This window comes from Rissa tridactyla, chromosome 2, assembly GCF_028500815.1.
Source record: "Rissa tridactyla isolate bRisTri1 chromosome 2, bRisTri1.patW.cur.20221130, whole genome shotgun sequence".
NCBI classification, from domain to species: Eukaryota; Metazoa; Chordata; class Aves; order Charadriiformes; family Laridae; genus Rissa; species Rissa tridactyla.
This window is the reverse complement of record NC_071467.1, coordinates 19,361,798-19,388,821: the sequence shown is the minus strand read 5'-3', so window position 1 is coordinate 19,388,821 and position 27,024 is coordinate 19,361,798.

Genomic DNA, 27,024 nt, shown 5'->3' with positions numbered 1-27,024 from the left:
ATTGAATATCTGCAGCAAAATTTAAATAGAGATGACATTTGGACTTTGCAAGTAACAACGCTTCCTATGTGTGATTTATTTTTTCTCTATATCTGCATCTAAAACATAATGTACACAGTCAATGACCTCTAACGGTTTTATTGTGATTTGAATCAAGTCTTTATCCAAAAGAAAAATATGTTTTTCTCAAATGTTTTTCTCAAATAAGTTTGTTACAAATAGGTAACAGTGAACAGTGGGATTGTTTATGTTTTATTTCTTACTCCCCCTACTACTATACATTGCTTTGGCTTCCTCGTCTTCATGAGCAAAAGAAAGGCATTACATTAAAGAACACCTGAAAGCATATTCCATTTCCCTCATTTTGAGCCTATTCCAATCTCTGAAGTATCAAGAAATTAAATCAGATGCAGGCCTTTAACAAAAACACCAATATCAGATAACAGAGGAATTCAGTAAATTCTATGAAAGGGTGAAACAAGACGTATAATCAATATGTCCAGATGTACCAGTTGTTTCCTTCTTTGTTTTATAGTCCAGAATTTGGGTCCTAAAGCTGAAAGCACCTAGGAAGTCGAGTGGATATTTGTGCTTATATAGCCATCAGACTATTTGATTTCTTGCACAATACTACTTACAATATACTTATAACACTACTTTAGAGAAAACTGAGAAAAGATAAATAATAACCTTTAAAAGAAGGTTGAGTATAGAAGGTCCAGGCTGACAGCAATACCTTAATTTTAGAAGTTACATGTCCTCATTGAGTGATTAATATTTTTTCTCCCTCCCTGACACAGCTGCTGTCCTTCTGTTCCTATATGTCTCCATTGTTTCTGCAAAGGTTAATTCACTTTGTCTGCCACTGTGAAAGATATCTTTAAAATGATTCAAATGAGGAGAAACATTATTAGATCTAGAGGTGCACCTACAACAACTCATACCTTTTCTTTAAATGTTTATCAAAACGTCATTTTGCTCTCTCTAAGGATCTTTCCACTATATGTGGAAATGTAAATTAGCATTTTTCAATCGTTGATGTTCAAAGAAATAATAGAACCTTACAAACATATAAAAATGTAATTCTCCTTCCTTCTCTCTCCATGGCAGAGTTAATGAAAGTGCTCAGCACCACCTCATTGAGACAAAAGCATGAGCATTCCCAAGAATGAAACTCTGTTTTCCTTCATGTTCTCCACTACAAAGAGTACTCATCCTTACATGGTATCTGTGCTGCCCAGTAGCAATTCCCACCAAAAGTGAAATTCCAGTTCAGGTGAACTATGTATATATTTAGTATCAAAAAGGTTTCAGATAGAAAAAATCCCAACTTCTTAAAGAAAGCACTTTTTTATAACAATGATTATGCTGTGAATTTTAAAGGAAGATTTAACTTACCCTGGTTACATTATGAGAAAAATCACAGTCCTTTGTATAACGTGAGCGTTAATACATACTTCTATAGGGAACACTTTATTATGATAACATATATAAAACACCTTTAAATGTGAATAAATTCTCAGTCATATTTCCTTAAAGAGGAAGAATGAATGTTGAAAGTCTATATGAAATTAATTTATCAGTGCTGTGTTTTCCTTATAAGGTACCACGGTGTTTTTACATTGTAATTTATTTTCATTCTAATTATTATTTTGAGCTTAAAAGGCCCAAATCCGTGACTCTCTCCTCCTCTCTCTAATTTATTTCAGTTGAAAGCTCATCAAGAATGAAATCTAGCATGTCATCTCTTTACCAGCACTTTATCTATAATCACTTATAATGTTTGTTTTCTGTTCCTCGTGAACTGCATGGCAAAGTTTTCATTGTCTTTGAATAGCCTTACATAAAATGAGAATTCATGTTTCATTTTGATGGGTTTAACATAGGCACCAGGGCAAAACACAGTAGAAATGAAAGGGAGGAGCTCATTGCTACTGTATGGTATAGAAACTAAAAATATAAATTGATTTGAAGAATTCATTATCTGCTATACACAATAGTCTAAATATAATCTTGTCTCAGAAATCTGTAATTGCCAAGCCCTGGCCACTCATGGGATATCCATCAGATAATTCTATCTTTTCTATGCTTTTTTTAGATTCAGTGTTTCATTCAGCAGCATTTTCTACACATGATGAATCACCAGTTCCATTCTGCTATTAAAAGCTGTAAAAAAATAATTATTTTAACAGTAAAAAAAAAATCTTATGGTCGTAACTACCCTAAATTTTCAGCAAACAGGTAGTCTCCAACAGTTCTTTTGTTATCATTCTTCAAAAAGTAAGATTTTCTTAATGGCTGTTTTACTGATGTAAATGCTGTAAAATACTGACCTCTCAGTGAAAGAAATTGTAAATACAAATAATTCTTCAATTATTTGCTATTTAATACTTTCATTTGTTCTTGAGTGTAAGCACCTAGCAATTGAGCAAGTGATAACTATTACTAAAATGATTTTTAATGATATTTATGGACTCTTGAATCTCATAATTTTTTAAATTTCAGTTAACTGTACAATACTTTAACATTTCCAACAATTAGTAGCCATTGAGAACACAAGTGGCAACTTTTCGTTCCCAATGAAAGCCTCAGTTTGCTAAAGTCTGTATTAATTTCCTTTCAGAGAGGCTGATACATGTACACATAACACTGGTTAAAGACAAAGAACTATTTAACAATTTTACTTGGAATAACTTTTTCTGACTGCCATTTTTTATTTATGTAAAATTTGTAGATATTTTGCTATTGCACAGATCATCTGAGGTCCCTAATCTGATCTGGTTCCACATATTGAACCATAATGTGGCCTTAAACCCATATCCAGTGTAGCAGAATACTCCTTCCACAGGAAGGGGTGTCACTGAGGAAAGCTGACCATAAACTTTTAGGCAAAATATATATATTTTTTATATAAAATCAAATCAAATATTTCATTAAAAACATCAAGGGGTCTCCAAAGTTTTACTGATTCCAAAGCATTTTTTTATATTTTATTCCTGTAGAAGTGAATGTATGTAAATCATTTGTATGGAAATAATCCAATCCTTAACAAAGTGAGTAGACATAGCTCTTAGTTGTGCCATCACACCTTCCATGGTAATGTTTCCTTTAAGTACATCTTCTAATGTACAGAATTAGGTCTTTTGATACCCATAGGGTATTTCAATTTCTTATTTTTAATCTGGTGGACGAAATTATCTACATATTTTTTAGCAGGTACAGCTCAACATTTGTCTTAATGGTATTATACCAGTTCTAAATAACTACTTTGAATTAAATGAGATAAACTGGTTTTGTTTAATCAAGTTAAAGAAAATAAAGCAAAAATAGTGAACACAGACTTCTAAAGAACAACATTTTAAGAAACATAGAATTTGTAGTGCTGTGTCATCAGAAGAAATGTTCTTGATTTGAATGAATAGCCTGACATGGCACTAGCTGACGAAGCAAGGAAGGACTGAAATACAGAAATAGACCATGCATGAAAGATGCAGAAATGAATGAAAAGCAATAGTGAAAGAGGCTGATAGTACTGCTGCGATGGCACTGAAAACTGGATCAGATAATACAACTTCTTCAGTACTGTAAATAATATTAATGAAGATTACCAGTTTTTGTGGTGTCTTACAGTATTCAATTTTGTAGTGAGTATAATTTGACTGACATAAAACATGGTTTGGTTTGGTCTGATTTGGTTTGATTTTCTTTAGTTTACTTTGGTTTGTTCTGTTTTGATTTGTACCACCCAGGAAGTTTAAAAAGACAATTCCCTTTGGTATTCCACAAAATCTGATTCTCTGAACAACTTATGTGGTTTCATATGTGTCTGCATTAAGTCAGATATTACTGGTGAATTGTAGGATCTATCTGAGAGAAAAGAAAAATACTGAACTCCACAGCTGCAGCACCTTGTGTACTGCTGCTCAGTTACACAATCTGAGTTGTGGCTTTTTCCCAAATAACCTGTCTTTTTTCTTATTTTGCTACCGTGGTCTAGACCATTTATGAATAAAACACTTTTGCAGTCAGGTGCCTATTTTATCAAATATAGAAACACTGCCAGTCCCCACTATAACAGATACCTGAATGGTCCTACTGGAGCTGCAATACAAAAAAGAACCATGATATTGTATAGCTAGCTGTGGGGTTAGTCTTGGTCGCAAAATATTATTATTGGTGACAGAGGAAGAGGATTAATCATTTTTTTTTTAATAATCAGGGGGGTATTTTAATGGGGTCTTTTGGTGCTTCAGATGGTAGACTTCTACTGGCCAGCATCTCCCAAGGAAATGAATGTAGCAATAAGCTTTACATCAAAACCCTTAGAAATAAATTAAGGGGAAGGCAAGAGTTTTCCTCAGGAAATATACATGCAGTTGGCATTAACCTTGGATAGGAAATTTTATGTACATTTTTTATATATCTTGAAAAAGAGGCAGATTTCCCACCCCCCTTATTTTTAAACATGAATTTAAACCATATACAATTAAAGGTATAATCGAATAAATACGTCTTAAGGCATTAGTAAATGAGAAAGTCTTGTTCCATGTTAGAAGATAAATACAGAAAACCAGAATGTAATGGTCTAACTAGATCATTCTGTTTATCTTCCTGTGACGAAAAGATGTCACATAAAATCTCTCAAATACTTTTTGAGGTCCAAAATTCAGGAAAGCACCTAATTTAGCCTGGCCTCTTCCCGCTGGTAAATTGAGATCCTAACCACTCGACTAAACAGTTATGAACATACTATATTCTTAAAAATCATGTTTCAATCTCATGCAATCGTATTAGCAATATACTTGAGGCTGTGTAGTTCAAAGCAAAAACAGATACATATATAAATGTTTCAAAAAAGGGTAGATGTGGTACTTAGGGACATGGTTTAGAAGTGGTTTTTGTCAGGGTAGGTTAATGGTTGGACTCGATGATCTTAAAGGTCCCTTCCAGCCTCAGCAATTCTATAATTCTATGATTCTATGATCAAATAAAAGAAGAGTTCAGCTTAAGAACAGTAATAAACCAGAAAAGTAGGAATGTTATTTTACTTCTGAATAAAAATGTGCAAATCTGTCAAGTACATGAAATTAAAAAAAAAAACAAACAAAACAACCGGCTTTCTAGTTATTGCAAATCAACTTCATTTTGAAATTTGAAGTTGTATATCAAATATGGAATTAATAGGTTCTATTAGTGCTACTAAATTACAGGTCTATAGTAAGTTACTGGTAACTGACACACAAGCCAGCACTATCAAGGTCACAATTATAATGATTTTGAAACCTTCACTTACGAAAGGCTACAATATTTATATCACAAAATCCCATCTAAGAAAAATGTACAGATAAACACATGCCAGTGTATGATTTTGCTTTTTCTTACTTCTATAAGATTTGGAAGCATCTCATCAAACTCAATTGTCACACCCATGTTGTAGAAAGAAGTATGAGACTCTTCACACTGTATTTTTGACACCAAGTGGAAAAGGGATTGGTAGAGGGCAGAAGAAACAGATTTGTAATATCCTATTTAGTTAAAAAAAAAATAACCTGTGTATTTATTTGTTAATCTTAGGATTGCCATCATGACTTTCATTACCTTGTTTGGCAGTACTTAAAGTTTCTTTTAAGGCTCCCACTAAGATGAAACAAACTTGCCAAAATACAAGGCAAATCAAGTGGTTCTTTTCATTGTGAATGAGGCAATAACATCATGTTCTCACATAATTTTTTCCCCCTTTTCATTTCCTGAAGTCTCCTCTCTATTCCTTCAGACTGAAGGCAATCACATATCTGCCTTTTCCCTAAATGTGTCTTATTTTCAGCCTGGGAATCTGCTTCAGGCAGATCTTTGAGTTTTTGAATTTTGCTGGCTTCCCCAGCTGTCTGGTAGACCTGTTCTTAATGGGAAGTCAAATGATGTTTCAGACTTGCTGTCTTTTTGTCAGAGTGTGTTTGCAGTAGCTCAAGCACAGAGATTGCATCGCATGCTGATGGCCAGGCTGTCCATTCTACAGGCCCATGGACAGAGTCCCTGCACACACAATGCTGTGCCACGTAGAAACTCTGTAGAAGTTTGACATTTTAAGGAAGTGTCTAACTTTTTGAATGTAGACAATATTGCACAGGTACACCATGGATGGAAAGTCAATTCCAAGGACGCATTACATCCCCTTTTTTTTCTTTTTCCCTACAATTCCCTTCTTTTCTGATTTCCATGAGCAATCTGTTTAAAAGAGTTGGTATGGTGTCTTCAAAAGCAGAAAAATAACCATGTTATATTTTTTCAGTTGGGCTGAATGTTCATTCCCTGTTAGGGTATGAGGACCTTTACCTCTCCCCCTTCATTGGTTTGAAGAATGATGGCATGTTGCTAATGTGGTGCTCATATTAGAACACTATTAGGTCATAGGAAAACAAAAATTAAGATGCTGTTCTGCGTCCTGAATCCTAGAAAGCTCTATTATTCCTATATAATATTCATAGAATAAAATCATAGTATCATAGAATATCTCAAGTTGAAAGGGACCGATAAAGATCATCAAGTCCGACCCCCTGCTCCTCGCATGACTACCTAAACCATATGACTAAGAGTGTTGCCCAGATGATCCTTAAACTCTCACAGGCTTGGTGCCATGACCACTTCCCTGGGGAAACTGTTCCAGTGGCCAGCTGAGCACTCCACCAAAAGCTGAAGAACCTTTTCATAATGTCCAATCCGAACTTCCCCTGATGCAGTTTCATTCCATTTCCTTGTGTGCTATCGCTAGTCACCACAGAGAGGAGAACAGCACTGCTGCCCTCCTTGGTGGGGCTGCACCATGGCAGTGTAGAGTACTATTCATATTTATGGATAATAACTTCAACATATATCCCTCACTTTCCAATAAATCTTTCTGTGCAAACTGCATTTAATAAATACCTTAAATTACCATGCACATTTGTCAGCTGAGTGTTGAGAACGCTGCCTGCCCAAAGGGACTGCATCATGAGGTCTGGCAGCAGAAGGGTGTCACACTGAATCAAACCAATAATTCTCTGCTATCTGATAAAAAAAAAAAAAAACAAAAACCAAAAAACAAACCGTATTCATTGTTCAGGCTTAGTTTCTAAAAGGGTACATAATACCTGTTCAATCTTCTTATGACTCTAAAAGCAGTTAAGTACCCCTGGTTTTAACTCTCCCAATTTGACTCCTCAGCCATATTACACTGTACTGGGAATGCATTTGGTGCACATGCCGCAAACTGGAGTAAACTACGTGTAGACCAATGTAGACAAGGAAGACAGGACTTTTTGCCTTTCCCCAGTTGCCCTTGAAGCCTCTCTATCTCCATGACCATGTCCTGGATGCGAGGCCCTGCAGGGGACGCCCAAGGACACAACAGTACAAGCCTCTCAAAATCTGTGTCCCGTTGCTGGGAAAGCCTTGATGGGGCTAAACTACAAGTTTGTGAGTTGGGATGGTCCTGCTAGAACACAGTGCTTGTTTTCTTTACCTAAATAAATAACCTTGCCTACATAGAAGGGGAGGAGAGAGTTAATCAGTCAAACCCTATTTGTATTTGGGACAACATCTACCCCAGCAGCTGGAGTCTTCACTACTTTTAGTTGAAAGATCAGTTGTTATCAGGCTCACGTTCTCTTAATATTATCTAAAAATTGGAAGGTATGTAAAACCTATTCAGTGCCTAATTTACTAAGCCTTCTCAGGGAGTTTAAAAAAGCTATTCTTGTTGCTTAAGGGGAGGAATTTCTTATCTATCTCAATATCTTGCTAAAATAAGGAGAGCTACTGCAATAAACCTGGTGCAGTTTTACCAGCACAGTATCAGAAACCTAACAGTTCAGCATGTCATTTCATTAAAAGTAAAGAGGGAAGATGGTATGACACTCATGGAAGTATGAAGCTATGTAATCATCCTCTAGTATTTAGATAGCTAAAGCTTCTGTTTTTTCATGTGAATTTTAGAATTTTCCATGACCTCTGTCTGTACGAGCTGTATGAGAGATTTTGCTGTATAACCACCAAGGGAATGTAGCATCTACGGTATCACAGAGGACAGCATATCTCTGGTTCATTCTGGCTGTGACCAACGAGGTAACATGCATTGTAGTAATTTTCTCTCAGTTTACCATAAATCAAGCAGTGGCATGATCTGCAAATGGATCATTAACATGAAATACAGGTCTATACACCTGGCAGACTGTTGTTGAGCTAGCTGGCAGGTAATTGCTGGTAGCATTTTCCTCCATTATTTGACACACTGACAGTTCTGTCTGTATACTGTAGTTTTAATTGTAACATCTGCCCTAGAAAACATGCTCAAAATCCAAGCCAGAGTAACTGTTAATGTCTCTTTTGTTTTCATTCCCTCCTCTGAGTTACAAAAGGTCCTCTTATTATTCTCTGCAAAACAATCACATGTGTGTTTGGTTAACAGCTGAGGTTTGGCAGGATTGTTCCATCATTGTTTCACCCTGCCCCACTTGATGACTTGCAGCTACAGAATAGGTTCACCACCCTTGTAACTGATGAGGTGCTGGGAGTGCGGTCAAACACAGTATCTCTGGTGTCTGAGTCTGAGCCAGAGCCACTGAGGACCACAAAGAGGAAGCTGTGAGTGATGGTGGTAGGAGAGTCACGGAGGCCCTCATCTGCTGACCAGAGGTCATCTAGATGGGTTTGCTACTTGCTGAGGGCTTGCATTCAGGACTTCGTGGGGAGGAGACCAAGCCCTAATTCAGCCTACTAGTCCCTACTGCTCTTCCACATAGGCACCAAGGATATGGATAGGGGTGACCTGGGAATTACCAAGTGTGTCCACAGAGCTCCGGGGGCAGTGTTCAATGGCAGGGGTGATACAGGGCATCTTGACCTAAGAAGTTAGTTTATGGTAGTATGGTTGGTGTTAGTTTTAGTTCACTAATAATGAATAGAATGCTGTGTTGTTTAAAGTCCCTACTCGCTGGACCCTAGGGAGGGGGAATATCCAGGATCGATTGTTTATAGGATGAATTAATGGACAACCTGGAAAGGTAACTATCCAGTTGCCTACTTGACAACAAGATTTACTTTTAGGGTGTCCCGAAGTGAGCTGTCTTCATTATAATAGTAAAAAAACACACTCACAGGTTAAGAAGACTCTTGTCCAGTTGAAGAATACTCTTGCCCTCTACGCAGGCGCATGATTGAAGGTATTATAATCATGTGTAGATTACTAACCAATCATTGTAACTGGGACTGTACAACCTTGTTAACTTTTGTGTATAAATATAACAATGAAGCCGCCATGGGGTGTGCTTGATTTGCGGAAAATCCACCTAGCACCCAGGCCTGAATAAACACAGTATCTCTCCTGAGGGACTGATTAATTGCATGCCAGGCACGAATCCGGTTTTTGGACAACATTTGTAGGGTCCTTACTATTGAAGTGATTAACTGTAAGGTCTGTGAGAAAATACTACTCTTTTCAGTTGCTGCTACTTGAGTTGAGAAGATTCATGTATTAGAAGTAGCTCTTGAGGGGCTTTTCTTTTTCTTTTTTTTTTTAAATAAAGAAACAATATAATTAAAGGCATAACTGGAAGGTAGAGAGCCTAACTTGGCTGCTTTCAGTATAAGTTATCAGAACCTCAGGGACTGATGTTTTTGTGGTTAGTAAAGTGTTAAGACTTCAGGATGGGAGTAATTTAAAAAAAAAATCTTTGGTATCCATGTGGAATTTGTAAGGATGGAGCTTTCTTGGATTTTATGTACCAGATGTTCTTGTAAGTCCCATTATTTTGCTTACAGGAAAAACCAGAATGGTAGCATGGTGCATGTGTGTACTGAGCTGCTGTTAGGGTTTAGTGTTTGTATCTCATGCGCTTTTTGCCTCTCATCATCCACTTTGGACTTTCTTCTCTCAGGGATATTTAATGATTTTAAGCCCTGGTACTTGACAAAGCTTTATGGATCTTTCTTTTTGTGTACGTGTTCTAACTTATTTGTATTTGATGTGTATTTGATATACGGTTTTACTGATATATTTTCTGCTTGAATGAACCATTTAATGAATAAATCCCTCAGTTTCTAAAATAAATTAATAACTGAAAAGAAAGTAATCTCCCTCTTCTTCTCTCCTCATAAAAAATACAAATATTTCCAATGTGTTGTATTTTGAAATTAAAGCAAATATTCAGACGGGCTTCAAAGAGAAGCTATGAATGTTCAATATAAGCTATTTTATATCACAAAAGCTGACATGTGGACTATTTAATATCTTCCTTTTCTTGAATCTGATGGCAAAAATCATACTGATTTCATGGGAGTATGATGAAGTCCCAATGTAAAGTCTGCAATGCAAATGCTTCATAAGAGGGACAATTTTGTTAGCTGCAAAACTTACATGTGCCAAAGAGAAAGAGCCCAGAATGATCACCTCCTTACAGGTCCACGTTTTGAGAGGGGTTGCAGTACTTAGTTTGTTTCAAACCCATTCTTCACTTTCTTCTTTACTGAACTATTTTTAGCATCTATTTATCTGATGATCCTGACAGCAGTACCTTTCCTGAATAAGTTTTCAATTAATCTTGTATACAAAGAAAATATATACCAGTATATAAAGAGTGAATAATAATTTCCAACCTGTAATAATAATGAGTAACTTATACATTTTTTGAGACATCACTTAATAGAATTATTTTTTTAATACATTCTTAGCAAGTAATTCAGAAGTTGCTGGAAACAAAGGGGAAAAAATTATTCTAAATAAATGCAATAATCCATACAGAATTAACTGTACTGTGTGAAAAGAGGGCATGTGCATGCATAGTTTGCATTTTCTTTTTATCTATAAAAATATAATTTAAAAGCAATGTTATAGCTTAGAGGTTATTTTTAAAATAACTCATACAGAGAGTAAAATTAACTTATATTTCTATCTGGTTTATAGTGAGATCAGCTTTGTTTTAAATTTATACAGCAGAATTACATTTTTCCTATATTTAAGATTTTTTCCTTGATTCCTGGAGATGAATGACTATGTAGTGTTATTGCACAAATGCATCATTTTAATACATTTATTCCACATTACTTTCCAAGCACTTACAAAAAAAAAATGTTGATTTTTCATAACTGATTGTCAGAAAATTGACTGTTCTGCACAACCTTCAATACTTATTTGTGCCATTAAAACATAATATAAACACAACTTGCAATTAGAGAAGAGTATCTGTGTTTTCCATTATATGGATATGTTATCTATTATAGGTTATACAAAGTAATGCAATAAAAATACTGTATTACCAAAATGTAACAAAATCACTTGGATATAAATCGGAGTAGTTTTAATTATGTTTTCCTCCGGCAGGGCAGGAGGGGAAGAAAGGGAAAAAAAGGAGGCAGAAACCTTTTTACGAAACGGTACTGCTCTTAAAATCTTCTTCTGAGTAGACTAAGCATATATAGAATGTTCTTCTGAGTTACAGAGGTAGCGGACTTCTACAAAGGCCCCATGTAGAAATCTTCACAAGTGAATGTAGTTGAAAAACTTTCGTACTGAAAACATAACTTTTCCTTATAATACTGGAACAATCTTTTCCTTAAAGAGAGAGATCTGTGGGCAACTTCTACAATTGATTTTAAGGCATTTGCCCTTTGGTCTTGGCAAGAAGTCATCCTTGTAAAGGAAAAAGAGTTTGGAGAGAATAATTTTTGATAGGGATTTCTTGTATAAAAATATCTAATTTTCACAAGCACTTAATAACTTATTTGGCTTTATCATAGTCTTTTTTTTTTTATTTATCAAAGACAGATTTTGAGAAATACTTAATGTAAAATTCCTTATGTATTTAATATTTAAAACACATCGCTGGAACTTTATTCAAGTGACTCTCTTTTTTGGATTTCTTTTGTTGCTTTGTAGAATGGCTTGTTAAGTGTCTCTTTTTGGTAGATGTGTCATAGGCTATCTAACACTTAGTTCCACATCCTGCACTGTTTTCTATGGAGCCTGTGTATTTATAGCTACTATACCGTACCCCGATCAAGACAGATGGCAATGAAGCCAGCTGGGAATTCCTGTCTTCCTTTGTTCACCAGCCTTTTATTCAATGACTCATAATGTCAGATATGAAAGAACACCAAAAAATATTGAGTCAATCCCAGTAGAACCAAATGGTTCTAAGAGCAGAAAAGATAATTTTTATCTGCTTAATAAATAAATGAAAAGAAATGGATCAATTATCTGTAACTGTTGAAAACACGTTATAGGCAATATTATCATTGTATCAAAAAGTGAAAGTATAATTTTGAAATAGAAAATATAGAATTCTTATTCTTATAATGTAAATTCTGAAATATTTTGAACAATTTTTCACATACGATTTTTATCCAGGCTCCATATAACTTGCCCTGAAGAAGCTTGAGGGTAAAAATTTTATCTGAAAGTAGCCTTTAAGCATAAGAGAATATTACAATGGCTAATTGAAACTGGAATACTTTCTGAATACAGTATCAAATTTTTAGTAATGAACTGAATAAGAAATATTGTCACAAAGAGAATGGCATATGATGATGTTTCCACCTTCCTCAATTCCACTCCCCAGATTCCAAGATGCCTAAGAAACTTTACTTAAGTTCCTGTGGTAACAAAAACTTCGTGTTAATGCAACATTTCAATTAGATTCTACGTCAATTAATTTAAAAGGCTAATGAAACAATTGACAAAACTATGGTATCTATAAGGTGATGAAGATACTCTGTTTCATCTGGGTTATTTTGTCATTGTCTAGAAGAGCTAGCATCGATATTACTTTACTGCAATGGAAAAGACAAACGATGAAGGTCACTTACATGCCACATTTCAGAAACTGTTTTCATCCCACTGCACAGAAAATGTTGCTGGCACAGTAGCTGTGTAATCATTTTAATCTTCTGGCCTCTGACAAAATGTTAGCACTAGGAGGTACTGAAATTGTTTAGGTTTGAGTACTTTAGCTGTGGCAGGAATTTCTGTTTCTTTTGTTTTGTTTTTTTTTTAAAGGAAGAACATTCAAGGACTATTGAAAACAGCAGGGTTAGGAGTGGATTGTATTTATTTTATTCACGGTCTTGTTTGCTTTGGCACTTCTGCAGAGCACAATTTTATCTTGAGCAGATGATCGTGTGGAACAACACTACCAGTGGACGCAGTGGACAGAAACTTCACGCTTTTGTGAGTTAAGAACTAGATGAAAGACCTGAAAGATTTCTTTGAAGTTCTGTTTTGATCATGCTATACAACTTCTATGAGGAAATGTATAACAGGCTGAGATGCCGTATTGGATTGAACTAGCTCATACTGAGAGATTTTTGAAAAGGACTATTGCAAAGATGTACTGGAGAGTAAAGATGGGAGTTGAAGACAACATAACCTCTTATGAAAAGACATCGTGTTGTGCTAGAACTGATATATTTCAGAGCTGTTCAATGGAAAGACATGACTCCACTAAAAATTCATTTAGAGTTATGCTGGCTTTGTCTCAGATACAGACACAAGAACAAGAATCAGAAAGCGATGAATGCCTGTGAGGACAAGGTGCCAAAGAAGGTGTGATTGATCAAGCCATGAATCAGGATGTGGACATGAAATTAAATCAAAAGACCTAGCTGGGAATGAATCATTGTACTTATACTCTGCTAAGACACTTGAGTAGAATAATGAAGACAAAAACCAGAAACTTAAAAAAAAATAATAATTTTTAATTATTTCAATGGGTATTTTTGAGGTTTTTGAGACTGAGATTTTTTTTATATTTTCCTCACTGAAAATATCAATCATTTATTACTTTTCCCTGACTCTAATTAATTTGTTTTATTTTATTTTATTTTTTAATCAGTAATAAAGCATAGGCTTTTACCCTTTAAACTGGGGGAATACGGTAACGTCAACTTCCACTTCTTACAATGAAGTCACTATCACCACAATTCTGATTTATATTGCACAAACTGAGCAAAGAGGAGAGACTAAATTGGTATCATGTATTTTTTTTAAAGTTTTTCATTAAGTGTAATATTTTCCATGGCTGGAAAATATTCCTTTCTATTTGATTTCTGAGCATTTTTAATAAAAGCACAGGAATATGTTTATAATGTCAGCATATATTAGAGCAAAATAAAAAAAAAATTAAAAAAAAAAAAGAGAGATAATAACTCTGCAGCTCGGTGACCAGAGCACTAAAATGATATCTGTTATAATACTGTTTTATATCAAATGGAGAAACTCAAACAGCAGAAACTGAGAATACTGAAAAGCCCAGTAGTTCAGAGAGTGCAGCTGAGATCATTGTTCTGATGTCATTCTTCATATGGAAAAAAGTTCTGATGTCATTGTTCATATGGAAAAAAGCTTGTATGTGACTCTCCCATATATGTGGTATAATAGCTCTCACTGGCTACATAGCAAGTTTTCATAATCTTCTTCAATGGCTTTGTATGCAGTTACGAACTCCTGAAACCACCAAAAAATTCCACAAGAGTGTACATACTTATCATTTTTCTAAATAACATTGTTTTCATTTTTTTCAGATGAAATGTTAATTTCTGTTGATAGCAATCAAAATGGTACTTTCTTGTAAATCAACAATTCACCGTAAAAACAGAGTTGTTTACCCTCCATACTCCATGTTTTTCAAGACTCCTTTGTCCTGTCACTGGGTCATATCACAGCACTCTCTGTGGTGCTTGTAGCTGAAAAAGTTGCCTCTTTTCACATTTTTTCAGCACAGGAAAGACAAGAATTCCATTTTATTTTGCATTCTCTTGCTCTCTTGCCTCTGATTCAGTCCTGTAGTACAAAATCAAATAAATCTTTTATTAGATGGATATAAAATAGTGCTTAAAACAATGAGCATTTAGAAAACCGATATCTTCCAGATACTGTCTGCTTAATATTTTTACCTGAATGTGACATGTGTGCGTTAAGACATAATGAATTCTTCCTTCCCTGCAATGAGAATTAAAACAGCAGAGACAAAAAAATAGTGTAGCCATTAGCTATTAAATAAATTAAATGCAATTTTATTCTAAGAACGAATCAGGATCAAATTTAGAGGAAAGGTAGAATGACATGCTAATAATACAGGACTACTATAAAACATTCTTTCTCCACTGCAATAAGTTTGCTTTTTAAAAGTCCATAAAAGTGAAATTTGCATGCAGAGAGAATAATTTTTTCAACTTTCAGGTACACAGCTGTTCTCGGGAAAAAATCAAAACTGTCCATTTGTAAGTTTTCTCTTGACAGTAGTATAAGGATCAAATATTGTAAGCAGTAATTTGAAACAGCTCTTAAAAAATCATTTTATTATCAGTCTTTGAGAAAATCTGAAGTGTCCTTACATGAAAATGGAATCTCCAAATTATTATTTTTTAAAAATAACTGAAAGCTACAGACTGTTAAGAAGTATTTGAAAGTTACTGTGATATGCCCTGATTTCAGATTTTAAAATGATTCACTGGAGAATACTCTGAAATACAAACTACCCTATCATCTGCTTGATCGTTCATTCATAAGATCCTTTAAGTTGTAAAGGAATTCAGATCTCTAGTCCAAAATTCTGCTCAAGGCAGAGTCAGGTCTGAGGTCAGACCAGGTTGCCCCAGACCAGTCCAGTTGGGACTTGAAAACCTCCCTTGTACACTTAGTACCTAAGGCTACTTAGTGCGCTGCACACCTTACATTCAGGGTAGTGCTCCTTGCGTTTAACAATAGACATGTTTAAGCCAAACATATAGCAAAATCTAACTAGGCCAGCTCTCAACAAGAAATGAAGACACAGACAACTTCAGGGAATGATTCATCCAAATGTACCTTAAATATTTATCTAAAAATAAGATGGATTATCCTTTAGGGATACTTTATATAAGTAGAGAAACTCATACTAATTAAAAAGGGAGACTAGAAAATAAGCTTAAACTGAGAAGCTAGTTTTCAGCTGGCTCTAGGTAAGTGATGTGAATCTTACACTTTATTAATTATGAATTATTGCTTTTGAAGGTACTAACTGCGGCCTATAATCACCATCTGGAAACATCAGTATTTTAAACACTTTCTTTTAAATATGATGCAAGCTGTGGGCACGAATCATCAAATCATTCAGCTTGCAAGCAGCCTAAGGAGGTCTCTAGCTCAACCTCCTGCTGAAGGTAGGTGCAATATATAATTCAGACCTGGTTGCACAAGACTAGCCAGTCAGGCCCTGAAATCTCCAAGCATGGAGGCTGCACAACTTCTGTTCATTCACCATGCTGCATGTATTACTGTAGAGGCATTTCAAAGAGGCACCCAAGTGTGCTGATTCCCCAGTAGAAGCTTGAGAGCTTCCCCCATAAAGCTGGTCTGCAGGCACTTCTGTCTTTATATGCTTAAGCTTGAAGCAATTCCACTTCAGTCCTGTTTTGCTGATCACTGTGTACCTTCTGTTTCCATCCCCCTGAGCCAAAAGCTTACCTACCCCATCTAAAACTTCCGCGTTTGTGTTTGGAGGAAGCTCTTCTTACCAGTTTGACCAGCTTTTTGGGAAAGCTAATGTTGCCCCACTTAATTGGGTGGCTCCCACCTCTTCCAAGCAGCTGTCAACCTTCTAAGAGAGTCCCATGGTTGTGGAACCTGAAACCCTACTGCAAACACCAGCTAGGCAAACAACTGTTCACCCATAAGATCTGCTGAGTCCTCCTAATGCCTTTCTTCCTCACCGGCAGGATAAAATCAAACACCATTTGGGCCCCCCTGTTGTCTGAAAAGTGGATTTGTGCCTGGCATAGAATTAATCTCACTTACTCAGGAGAGATATTGTGCTTATTCAGGCCTGGGTGCTAGCTGGATTTTCTGCAAATCAAGCTCACCCCATGCCGGCTTCATTGTTATATTTATACACAAAAGTTACAAGGTTGTACACTCCCAGTTACAATGATTGGTTAGTGTGGAATGTGGATAATGAGATGAAGTCTCTGTGCTCAAAGAGCAATTAGGACTGGCTTTGCTATCTCTTGTGAAACCCAGGGGAGTGAAGGCTTGTCTGGCTATCACAGGATACATAAATAACGGCGTAGTCTTGGGGAGCCAGGAAAGCCCTGCTTTTCTTCAGCAGAGACAGTAAAATCAAGATAACAGAGACTTTGTGTAGCTCTTTGTTTCCTTGAGAGGCTGCCGTGTCTGGTAATTGACCTTTGCCTCGTTACCTGTGAAATGCATATTAAAGTTGACACCCCTGTATATGTTAATGAAGATTTTAGAGATCATGCTAAACATATATGACTATAGCACTCGTCTCTCCACCCAAATCATACTACACATCACCTAGGGGAGGGAAACCTCGTAATTTTGGGGATAAAAGGATGGAGAAAATGACTGTTAAATTGGGAGAGAAGAAACTTGATACCTGACGGACCAGTCCATGGGCTGTTCTCTTCCTCCACCCCAGGCAGGGACGCCTTTCTGGGTAAGCGCTGCGCCTTTCACCCTCTGGTGAATGTTACCCCAGGTTGTTGTACTATCGTTATTTTTGCTAGCAATATTAACCTTAAATAATTAGCGCTATTGTAGTCAGTGAATTTATCAACAGCAATCTCGAATCTGCGACTGTTGTTCTCAATAAAGTAACTAATTTTGATTATTTGTGAATCTGATTCAGTGAAAGTCCTTTGGTGGGACTCTCATGGTAAATCAGTGAAAGTCCTGGGACTCTGACCGACCAATATCGAAACTACAGTCCTTTTAACGTGACAGTTCATAATCTACATATGATTATAATATCTGCTGTGTCTCTTCAATCATGCACCTACGTAGATGGCAAGGGTCTTCTTCACCTGGCCAAGAGTCATCTTAACCTGTGGGTGGTTTTTTTTACTATTATAATGAAGACAGTTCTCTTCAGGACACCTTAAAAGTAAATCTTGTTGTCAAGTAGGCAACTGGATAGTTACCTTTCCAGGTTGTCCATTAATTCATCCTATATACAATCGGTCCTGGATATTCCCCCTGGTTAGTGTCCAGAGAATAGGGACTTTAAACAACACAGAGTTCTAGTCATTATTAGTGAATTAAAACTAACAGAAACAATAACACCATAAACTAACTTAGGTCAAGATGCCCCGTATCACAACTATTAAAACAGAATGGTGTTGAACAGAATTTGCCCTAAAAATAAATATGACCACCACCTCAGTCGCCTTCCCTGTGTCTGGTTCTGACCAGCGCTGTGGGACAGGACACTCCCTTTGACCCATCGGTATGTCCCAGTCCTGGCTGGTGGCCTAGCAGCGCTACCTGGGACGCAACCTTCCTCACAGTGCTGAGCATACATGAATGTGTTCCCATCAAGGAGTTAACATTTTCATTGTTTATTGATTTCTAACTCTCATGGTAGGGACCAGTTGCTAAAGGATTAATTGGTCATGTAGTCCCAGGTTAACCTCTTTTACTTTGTCTCTAAAGCAAATTATTGGTCTTTTCTAGTCATATTGTCACCTTCTGACATCCCAGAGAAGGAAAGTGAAAAGTTAATCCGTGCTTTTTTTTTCCCTCCATGCATACCTTAAGAAATTAACAGAGGGTAGATGTAGGCCAGAACTTTCAGGTGTGCCTCCCTGGCAGCTGTTATCTAAGCATCGTTTCTCTTCCCAGAAGACAAGGGCATCATGCAATGAATTAGAGCTGGGTGGATACAGATAAGGACTCATTTTCTTTCAGAGGTGCATCTGTTTCACTCTGTGACACATATAAACACATTCATTAGTGAGTAGATGGATAGCTGTAATCTGTACTGCTATTAAGCTATTGGCCATTATACCTTAAGAAGAACTGACCACTTTAGCTAGATCAGCAGTATCAAGTATATTTAATGAATGGAAGCAAGTTGAATGTTATTTTATAAAAAAATATTTTCCACAATGCCCAGAGAATTTCCCAGAAAAGTACACAAGGCTTGTACTTTCATGCCTTGATTTTTGCCCAGGAAGTCAAGCCTTCTGCCCACCAGATAAATATAAAAATGTCTTTGATTAGCGCTAATAATTTAATTAATAATTAATTTTCATTCAGGTCCCCATGGTATAGTCCAACAGATAACTTTGATAGAATGTATTGATCATGCCAAATTTCAGTTCTGGGAAACGATACCCACAGAAATGGCTTTTCTTTTCCCCTAAAAAAATGGCTAAGCTGTCCACCATGCAGTAAGCAAGCAGGCTGACTTACTACATTTGTATTTTCAAATGGGATTTATGAAACCTTTCACTTTCATGAGCTTAATTCCCTGCTGCAAGTCTTCTGTTGTAGAAGAGGGGGAAGGGACCTTATGGTGAGGTAAAATGCAGTTTTCCTTGAATAGATTTTGTCTCAGAGCAGATTAATAGTCTGCAGTTTTATTACACGGTCTTTAGAGGTAAGGCACTGCATTATCTAATGCAAATAGGTAATAAAAAAGAAGGAGAAAAATCAAAATAGATTTGAAGAATTTCTTTGCTTAAAAATTAGATGTATTCAAAAGTATTATGCCACTTTGCTCTTAGTCTTAAAGATATCTTGAGAAAGGTATCACCATTAATGGAACAGGTTGCCCAGAGAAGCTGTGGATGCCCCATCCCTGGAAGTGTTCAAGGCCAGGCTGGATGGGGCTTTGGGCAACCTGGTCTAGTAGGAGGTGTCCCTGCCCATGGCAGGGGGTTGGAACTAGGTGATCTTTAAGGTCCCTTCTAACCCAAACCATTCTATGATTCTGTGACTCCAGGTTTTCACTAAACTGGAGTTATTTATAAAATATAAAAAGTATGAAAAGAGTTCTGCTCTAAGTCATACTCATATTTGCATGTCTTGTAATTATTTTCAACTATACAATTTATCTATTTAAGTAATTTAAAAATAAGTATACTATATCTAAACTAATTTAAATCTAAAATAAATCACCATCTACAAAGCAAAAAAAATTAAAAAGAGTAAATGGAACATATTCACTGCTATTATCTCTATTGGTAATGTAAAATAACTGCTGAAATTCCAGTCTATGTTAGCCATAATTACCTTAAATGAAAAAGTCTTAATAGCCTGCTGAGAAGTAGCAATACCATCCTCCCACATAGGAGCCATTGTATTTTATAGTATTGAATTTCTTAATTTTATCAACTGTAGTTGTTGTAATTTAAAAAAAAATAAATTTAAAATTTATTTTCAAAGGGATCTATGGATTTATTTGAAATAAAACAATGAATAACTTTTTCTTACTTATTTAAAAATTTATGTCAGCAAACATTTGTTTTTGTTGTCATTGGAATATTTTTGTTTGCTTATTGTTGCTCAAAATCAAATTTCTATTTTTTTAAGTCATGGGTTGAACCTATAAATCTTCCTGAATGTTGGATGAATGCAAACCTTTCTATTTCTATCTAGATGTCCACTGATATTTACAATGGCTTTAATCTTTTTGTAATTCCTTAGTTCATTGATTTTTTAATAGAAAATTTATGAAATTACAGCCTTAGTGTAGTTCCGTTGCAAATAAGATCACTTTCACATGTAAGGCCATGGTTTTATTCATTTTCTGTTTGGAGGGTGTAGCTCTTAAACTAGCAAAACCCTCCCTGCTTAAAAAGGAAAAATGATGTTTTCTTTTGCCAAAAAAACCCAGTTGTTTCTCAAAAGGAGAAAATGGCAAACTTCTAGGAAGGATAGCAAAATACTAGGCATTAGTGAAAATACACGGAAAAAAAAATATCTTTTTAGATCCCCACGTATCCAGGGCAGTTTAGTTCCCTCACAGTGTTTTATATCACAATGATATCTTTCTCTTTTTTTTCGCTGTTTAAAAAGTGCATCTTTCCTGCCGTGATTTTCCCTTCCCCAATTTCAAATCGGAAATGCTTGTAGCTCTGTGCAAGGTGTTAGAGCTACAGGCTTTATCTATTATCAGCTGACAGTATCATAGCCTGAAAGTGAGGAAACTACTCTTAAGAGAATAGTTAAGAGAATAAGAGAATATCCTACTTGCTCTGACTTGGAATAAGCATTCATGTAATGGGACCTCTTATCTTGGAAGCATTCAAAAGAGAAAATGAGATAATGGATTTCAGTGCCATAAACCTCTGGTAAAAATGAGACCTTTTTCCTGAGACGGGAGGGCTTGAGAACATAACACCAAGCTGTTTTCTGTTAGAACTAAGGTTGGAGAAAAACGAAACCAAGTATCATGCAGAGGCAAGAATCAGAGTGCACTGGTAAAGAATACAAGCCAATTTTTTGCTCACAGCCTTATCCGACTCAGGCTAATCACTTCCCACCTGGTTGTCTTGGAGCTGTGCAGCAGAGGAGCTCAATCTCATATTGCTGACTGCAGAGGAAGAGCTGAGTGCTCTGTGCCCATTAGAGAGGAGGCAGAAATGATTACTTATTCAAAAGAGAGAGAGGGAAAAAAACTAGGATCTGGGAATCATATTTCTATATGTAAACATAGAGACTAATATCTATATTCCAGTCTAGATATACTATTTCCTACAACGTATGTCACATGAATTATGTTTAAGTACTGAAGACGGAGGAATAATTGCTAGCAGTAGAAAACTGGTGTATGTAGGAGAAATCAGGCCATAATTCCTTGTTTTGTTGCAGAATCAAGACTGGAAATCTATAACACATCTACAGACACTGCAGCAAAAAATATATCTTGAAACTATTGCTTTTTTCTTTTTTTGTTTTTAAATCTTAAGGTAAATTTACTTCTCTGGTATACATAAAAGACATAGTAGCAAATGTAAATGTATGCATATATTTCACTTCAGGATTATGAATTTGCCTGTCTGAAAAAGGCTAGAGATAGATACCTCACATTGGAGTTCACCATAAAAATTTTATTTCAGGAACTGTCATATCTAGCAAATTCCAGTAATTCTTACTGTATGTACTTAATGAAACACAAATGCAATTTGGGACATCCTACACATGAAAACATCAAAACAGATTATTTGATTCTGGATCATATGGCACTTAGCTACTTCACAGTAGATAGTAAAAAAGTGAAATACCATACCCGTATCAATTGTCAGTACTTGACAATTATGTGAAAACACAATGTGCTTGTTCTGGGAACTCTGATACTTTCATCTGATTTGGTCTTTATATTGGCACTGAAATGTGAAGAGTATAGAGACTGTGAGGGTAACTATAGGTTTTATATCTATTAAAAATACTCATGGAACATTGTTAATAATCGTTGATATATGAATGACTCATGAGAAGTTTTGGGTTTGAAGGTTCCTTTGAAGGGTTTGATTCTTGGTCTTACAGTGTAATTTGACTTTTGAAAGCACGTAATTGAGGGAATTGACCTTTTTGTGGCAGTCTGTTTCAGAACAAGGATCAGTGTTTGGTGAAAACAACCATAAAAGCTTAAATGGTGAAGCTTTAGCCTACTGTGGATCTGGTGTATACATAAAATGCTGGCTTATGTTGAGCCAAATGTTATTTCCCTGGCCTTGTCTTGTCCAGAGGCAGTTGTCTGGATCTTTATGGTTTGAAGTCTGCCACTGAGAGCATGTTACTGTGAATAGAATTTATAGCATCTTCATACAGGTATTGCTGCTTAGACTAGCTGTGAAAATACTGTGTATACTGTGTATATTCCTAAAAATTTTTTAAATAGGTTACCCTTTTCTATCAGTTAAAGATCTGATCTTGATTCCCTCTTCTCTATTCTTCTTCCTTTTTTAATATTACAATCTGTGAAAGAATACATCAGGAAGGAAATTGCTCTTGCAGAAGGCTCTAATAAACATGTCAGGTGTATTATATGGAAACTGTCTGTTTATTTGGAGTTGAAACAAAATATTAGCGTAAGAGAAAATGTGAGCACATCTTTGGTGTCTTTCATTTTCACCTTTGGAAGGCAAAAGCATTTCATATTGTTGTTTACACTTTCTTTGTAACAAAACAAAATAAAAAAAGTATTCTGACAATCTCCTAATAAAAATGTATGTGCTGGTTGTCAAAAGTTATCTGGGAGACCTATTCCGTACATATTCAAATTCAGGGCATTTATGTTTTGAACGTTATTGACATTGATTTGTAACATGTCAAAAGCACAACATACCATTTTTAAACTTAAATTATTCCAAACATATTCAACTATTCTTTAAAAAAATCATGTGAAATTAAGGGAGCATTTTACTTCTGAGCTATTATATCTTCTATGACTCTTTTCCCTTTAAGGAACATTTTCAAATCTACATTTTAAAGCCTCATGCTGGTACATTATACCAACAAAGTGCCACCTACTTAGTATTTTCTTCCTGTGTGACAGGTGACGGCTGCTGAATAAGTGAACTTTGGCAGAAGACAGAGCACAGGGAAAAAATAACCAAGTAATATTACATACGTAGTGACACAATACATACAATATCACAACTTCTTCTGGAGAAAGAAAAGTTGGTGAAGTACAGTGTGAGGAGATAGAGCAAAAGATAACAAATGAGGTGAAGTCTGACAGGCCTTCAAAAACAGGCTGCAGAAGTAGGGAAGATTAAAAACAAATGAACACACACCAAAACATCTAATCCCCAAAATCAGAATCTGGTCAAAAAGAGCCAGGGACAGCAAAAAGTTCACAGATTGTAGTAAAGAAACTAATCCCAGGAGTGCTGGTCTCCTGGGATTCTCTTTTGGAGTGTAGTATCTGTTCTTTATTAGATGCACTTAATGCTGCTGTTTCTCTCTAACACTTTCAGTGAGGAAATATCATGTTAATGCCGTGGTTTAGCCTCAGATGGCAACAAAGAACCACGTGTCGCTCGCTCGTGCCTTCCAAACACAGGAAGAATCGTAAGAAAAGGCAAGACTCTTGGGTTGAGACAAAGGCAGTTTAACAGAACAGCAAAGGGAACAGGCAAACAACAACAACAACAACAACAACACGGATAGGGGAATATACAAACGCGATTACGGAACCGCCGCTCCCCCCGCCGCTCGCCGCTCGCCGGCCGGACCGGGGCCGCCCCAGCCCGCTTTTAAGCAGCAACTTCCTGCCCCCTCCCCCGGCAGCTCAGGGTGGGCGTGGCTCACATGGCATGGAATACCAGGAAAAGTTAACCCTATCCCCACCGGAACCAGGACAGTTAACTAAGGAAATGTATCAGGTGTCCTTTTGAAAGATCTTGTTTTCACTTGATCAGCTTCTGTAAACCACACCCATTCAGTTTCTTACGGCTCTGACAGGAAACTATTCTGGTTCATATAGAATTTTTAAGTGTGGAAGTATTTTCTGTTGTTCGTCTGTAGTTAACATATACTTCAGTTCTTAAGTGGCTTTGTTATTAGACATATCTAGAAAACAATGCTATACTAACTTGTGAAGTTTGAAAATGTATTTGTTTATCCCACTGAAATAAAATAAAAACTTCTTGAATATTTTTTTAATGTACTATGTCAGATGCATCCACTGAAAATGGTAGATGTTGAGGTTTCTCCCTCCTTTTCCTCCAGAAAGAATTCCTTTCTGAAATTCAGGAGTTTCCACCTTGGGCTAAAGAAACATTTTGCATTGAAAACAGTATTGAAATTGCAAAATTTTCGTGGAATGATTCTGCTTAGATGAACCAAGCATGTTTTGCTGAAAAAATATTTAGTAAAAAGCGCTCCACCTTCCCTTGTTGTCACAGTCAGCAACAAAATTTATAGTCCAGTTGTATATCTAGTGCTCCTGACTTGCAATACATGGCAGTATACAGCAAATATGTACTTCTAACTTCTGCTCTAACCCTAGCTAGAAGTTTCCTGCCAAATAGTTATATATCTTTTAATCCTACTCCTCATTTTTGTTGCTGGAGACGTTAGCAATATTCATGCAGAAATTTGACCAGTCTGAAATCTATTAATGGCTTATTCATCTTGTTAAAATAAAATGGGTTTGAGTTCACTTTGAAAGCTGATTGGGTTTTCGACAAGAAACTCAGATTAACTTTGAATCTCAGTCTTCTCATGAATCTGAAGGTGTACTTGTTTTTTTTTTATTTCACGCTGTGTTATACTAATACTAGTATTAGTATAGGTTAGTAGCAGTATATTCGTACAGGTATTAGTACCAGGTTATCCATCCATAACGTATCTACAGATGTAGTTTTATTATGGTGGTGTTTGTATGATTCTGGGATGCAGGTAGCTTATTCTGTTGCACACTTTTGTCAGACAACTTTGTCTTTTACTGGTGTGTCCTGTCATTTTGAATACTTAAAAGTCCTCCAAATATAATTCTACATCCATAAATTGTGGCCTCAGAAGTGTTATGACAGGTTTGGTTTCCAGCGCTTTGCTGCCCACTGTACGATGTTCACCAAGCTGCGCATCAGGACCTTTACAGCCATTGATGGTTGTGGAGCACACATCATGCAATGTATAAAGAGTAAAAGTTCCTCACACAGGCTGTGATGTATGCTAAAAGCTTATGTAGTCTCTAGGCAGTATGGTAAGCTCATGGGAAAAGAAATAAACTTCCCTGTGAATTACTATGGAAATTATGTGTGATTCAGGAAGTCCCTGAGGCACAAATCCAAGGTAGGAGAGTATTCAGAGAAGTATCACTCCCTAATTGCCCCGTGTTTGTTTTTCTGTAGGTATGTATTTTTGGCCACTCTTGTAGATATGATATTGTTCTAGAGGGATCTTTGGTCTCACTGCAGTCAGTCTTACTTCTTATATGGTTATGAACGATGAAACATAAGAGACTTTCTGGACTTTGGATGCAGTCCTCTACAATTTCAGGTAACAAGTTGACAACCTTTTTTGCAATTTTTGTTCCCAGATCATGTTGGTTAGGGTTTTCCTCTTCTCAAGTTCCCACATATATTCCTTTGCAGGCACAGCGGGGGTGAATTCTGTGAATTGCTCTCACTTATGGCAGGTGTCGAGGTGCATGAAGTAATTTATTCTAGCTAAAATCAGAGATTTGAAAGGCAGTCCACAATACCTTTAACTTATGATTTAATTATGTCCTTCTCTCTCTTGCATGATCAGCTCTCCTCTCCTCTTATTTACCTCCTGCTAGTCACTTAAAACTAACTGTCTGATTTTAATTGCTTATGTTTTTACATTGAGCACAACTTTTATTCATGTATTCTCTACTACCCTCCACCATTGCTTCTAACTTTGGATTGGAGGTACAATTTTCAGCAGTTTTCAAGGTGCTGGAATTGGCATTAGAGAATGTGTTTTGTACTTCATACTCTGTAAATCTTCACTTATGCAATTCCTATGCTCTCCGCTTTGCTTTTATTTGCAGTCCCTTTATTCCAGCAAAAAAAAAAAAAAGACACAGACTAAAATTTTTCTCAGTAAGGGAAGCTGTGTAAAAAAGTGATAGACATGTGACACGTACCTCCCTTGAAAAGTAACTATGAAAATTTGAATGTTCCCTATGTTATGTTAATAAATCAATAATTTCCTTAACACTTATGTATACAGCTAATTTTACTTAAAAATTAGATACTTAAGTAACATACATAAAAATTACATTTCGTATACATTTTAAAACTGCTTTATGGTTTTAACTTTGTCCATTAAGTGACACTTTTCTGACATTTGCTCATTGATAATGGTAACACTAGCAGCAGACATAATATATGACATTATAACTCTCTTAAGAAAAAACAGTATGTGCAATTCTGTAGAAAAGTACCAGTAATGAGACCTCATTCAGGCTAGAAAAATACAGATATTACACTGTCAGCAATAATTCAGGTAAGGGCCACATCAAAGCCTCTGGTTGCTAAAACCAGCAGTCTTTGAAAAACAACCTGGAAGAGTTCACACATTTTAAATGTAAAAATAACACAAATTGGAGATTTAAGTCAAATATATGCTGGGAAATACAGAAAATGAGTTTGACAATGTTGTCCTTCTGCAAAAAAACCTTCTGAAATTTAACAGACACAAAATGAGTAAGAACTTACAGAAGCAGCATTAAAAGGTAGAGAGCGGAATATAAAGTAAAATATTTACTAAAACTCACACTAGATTTTTAT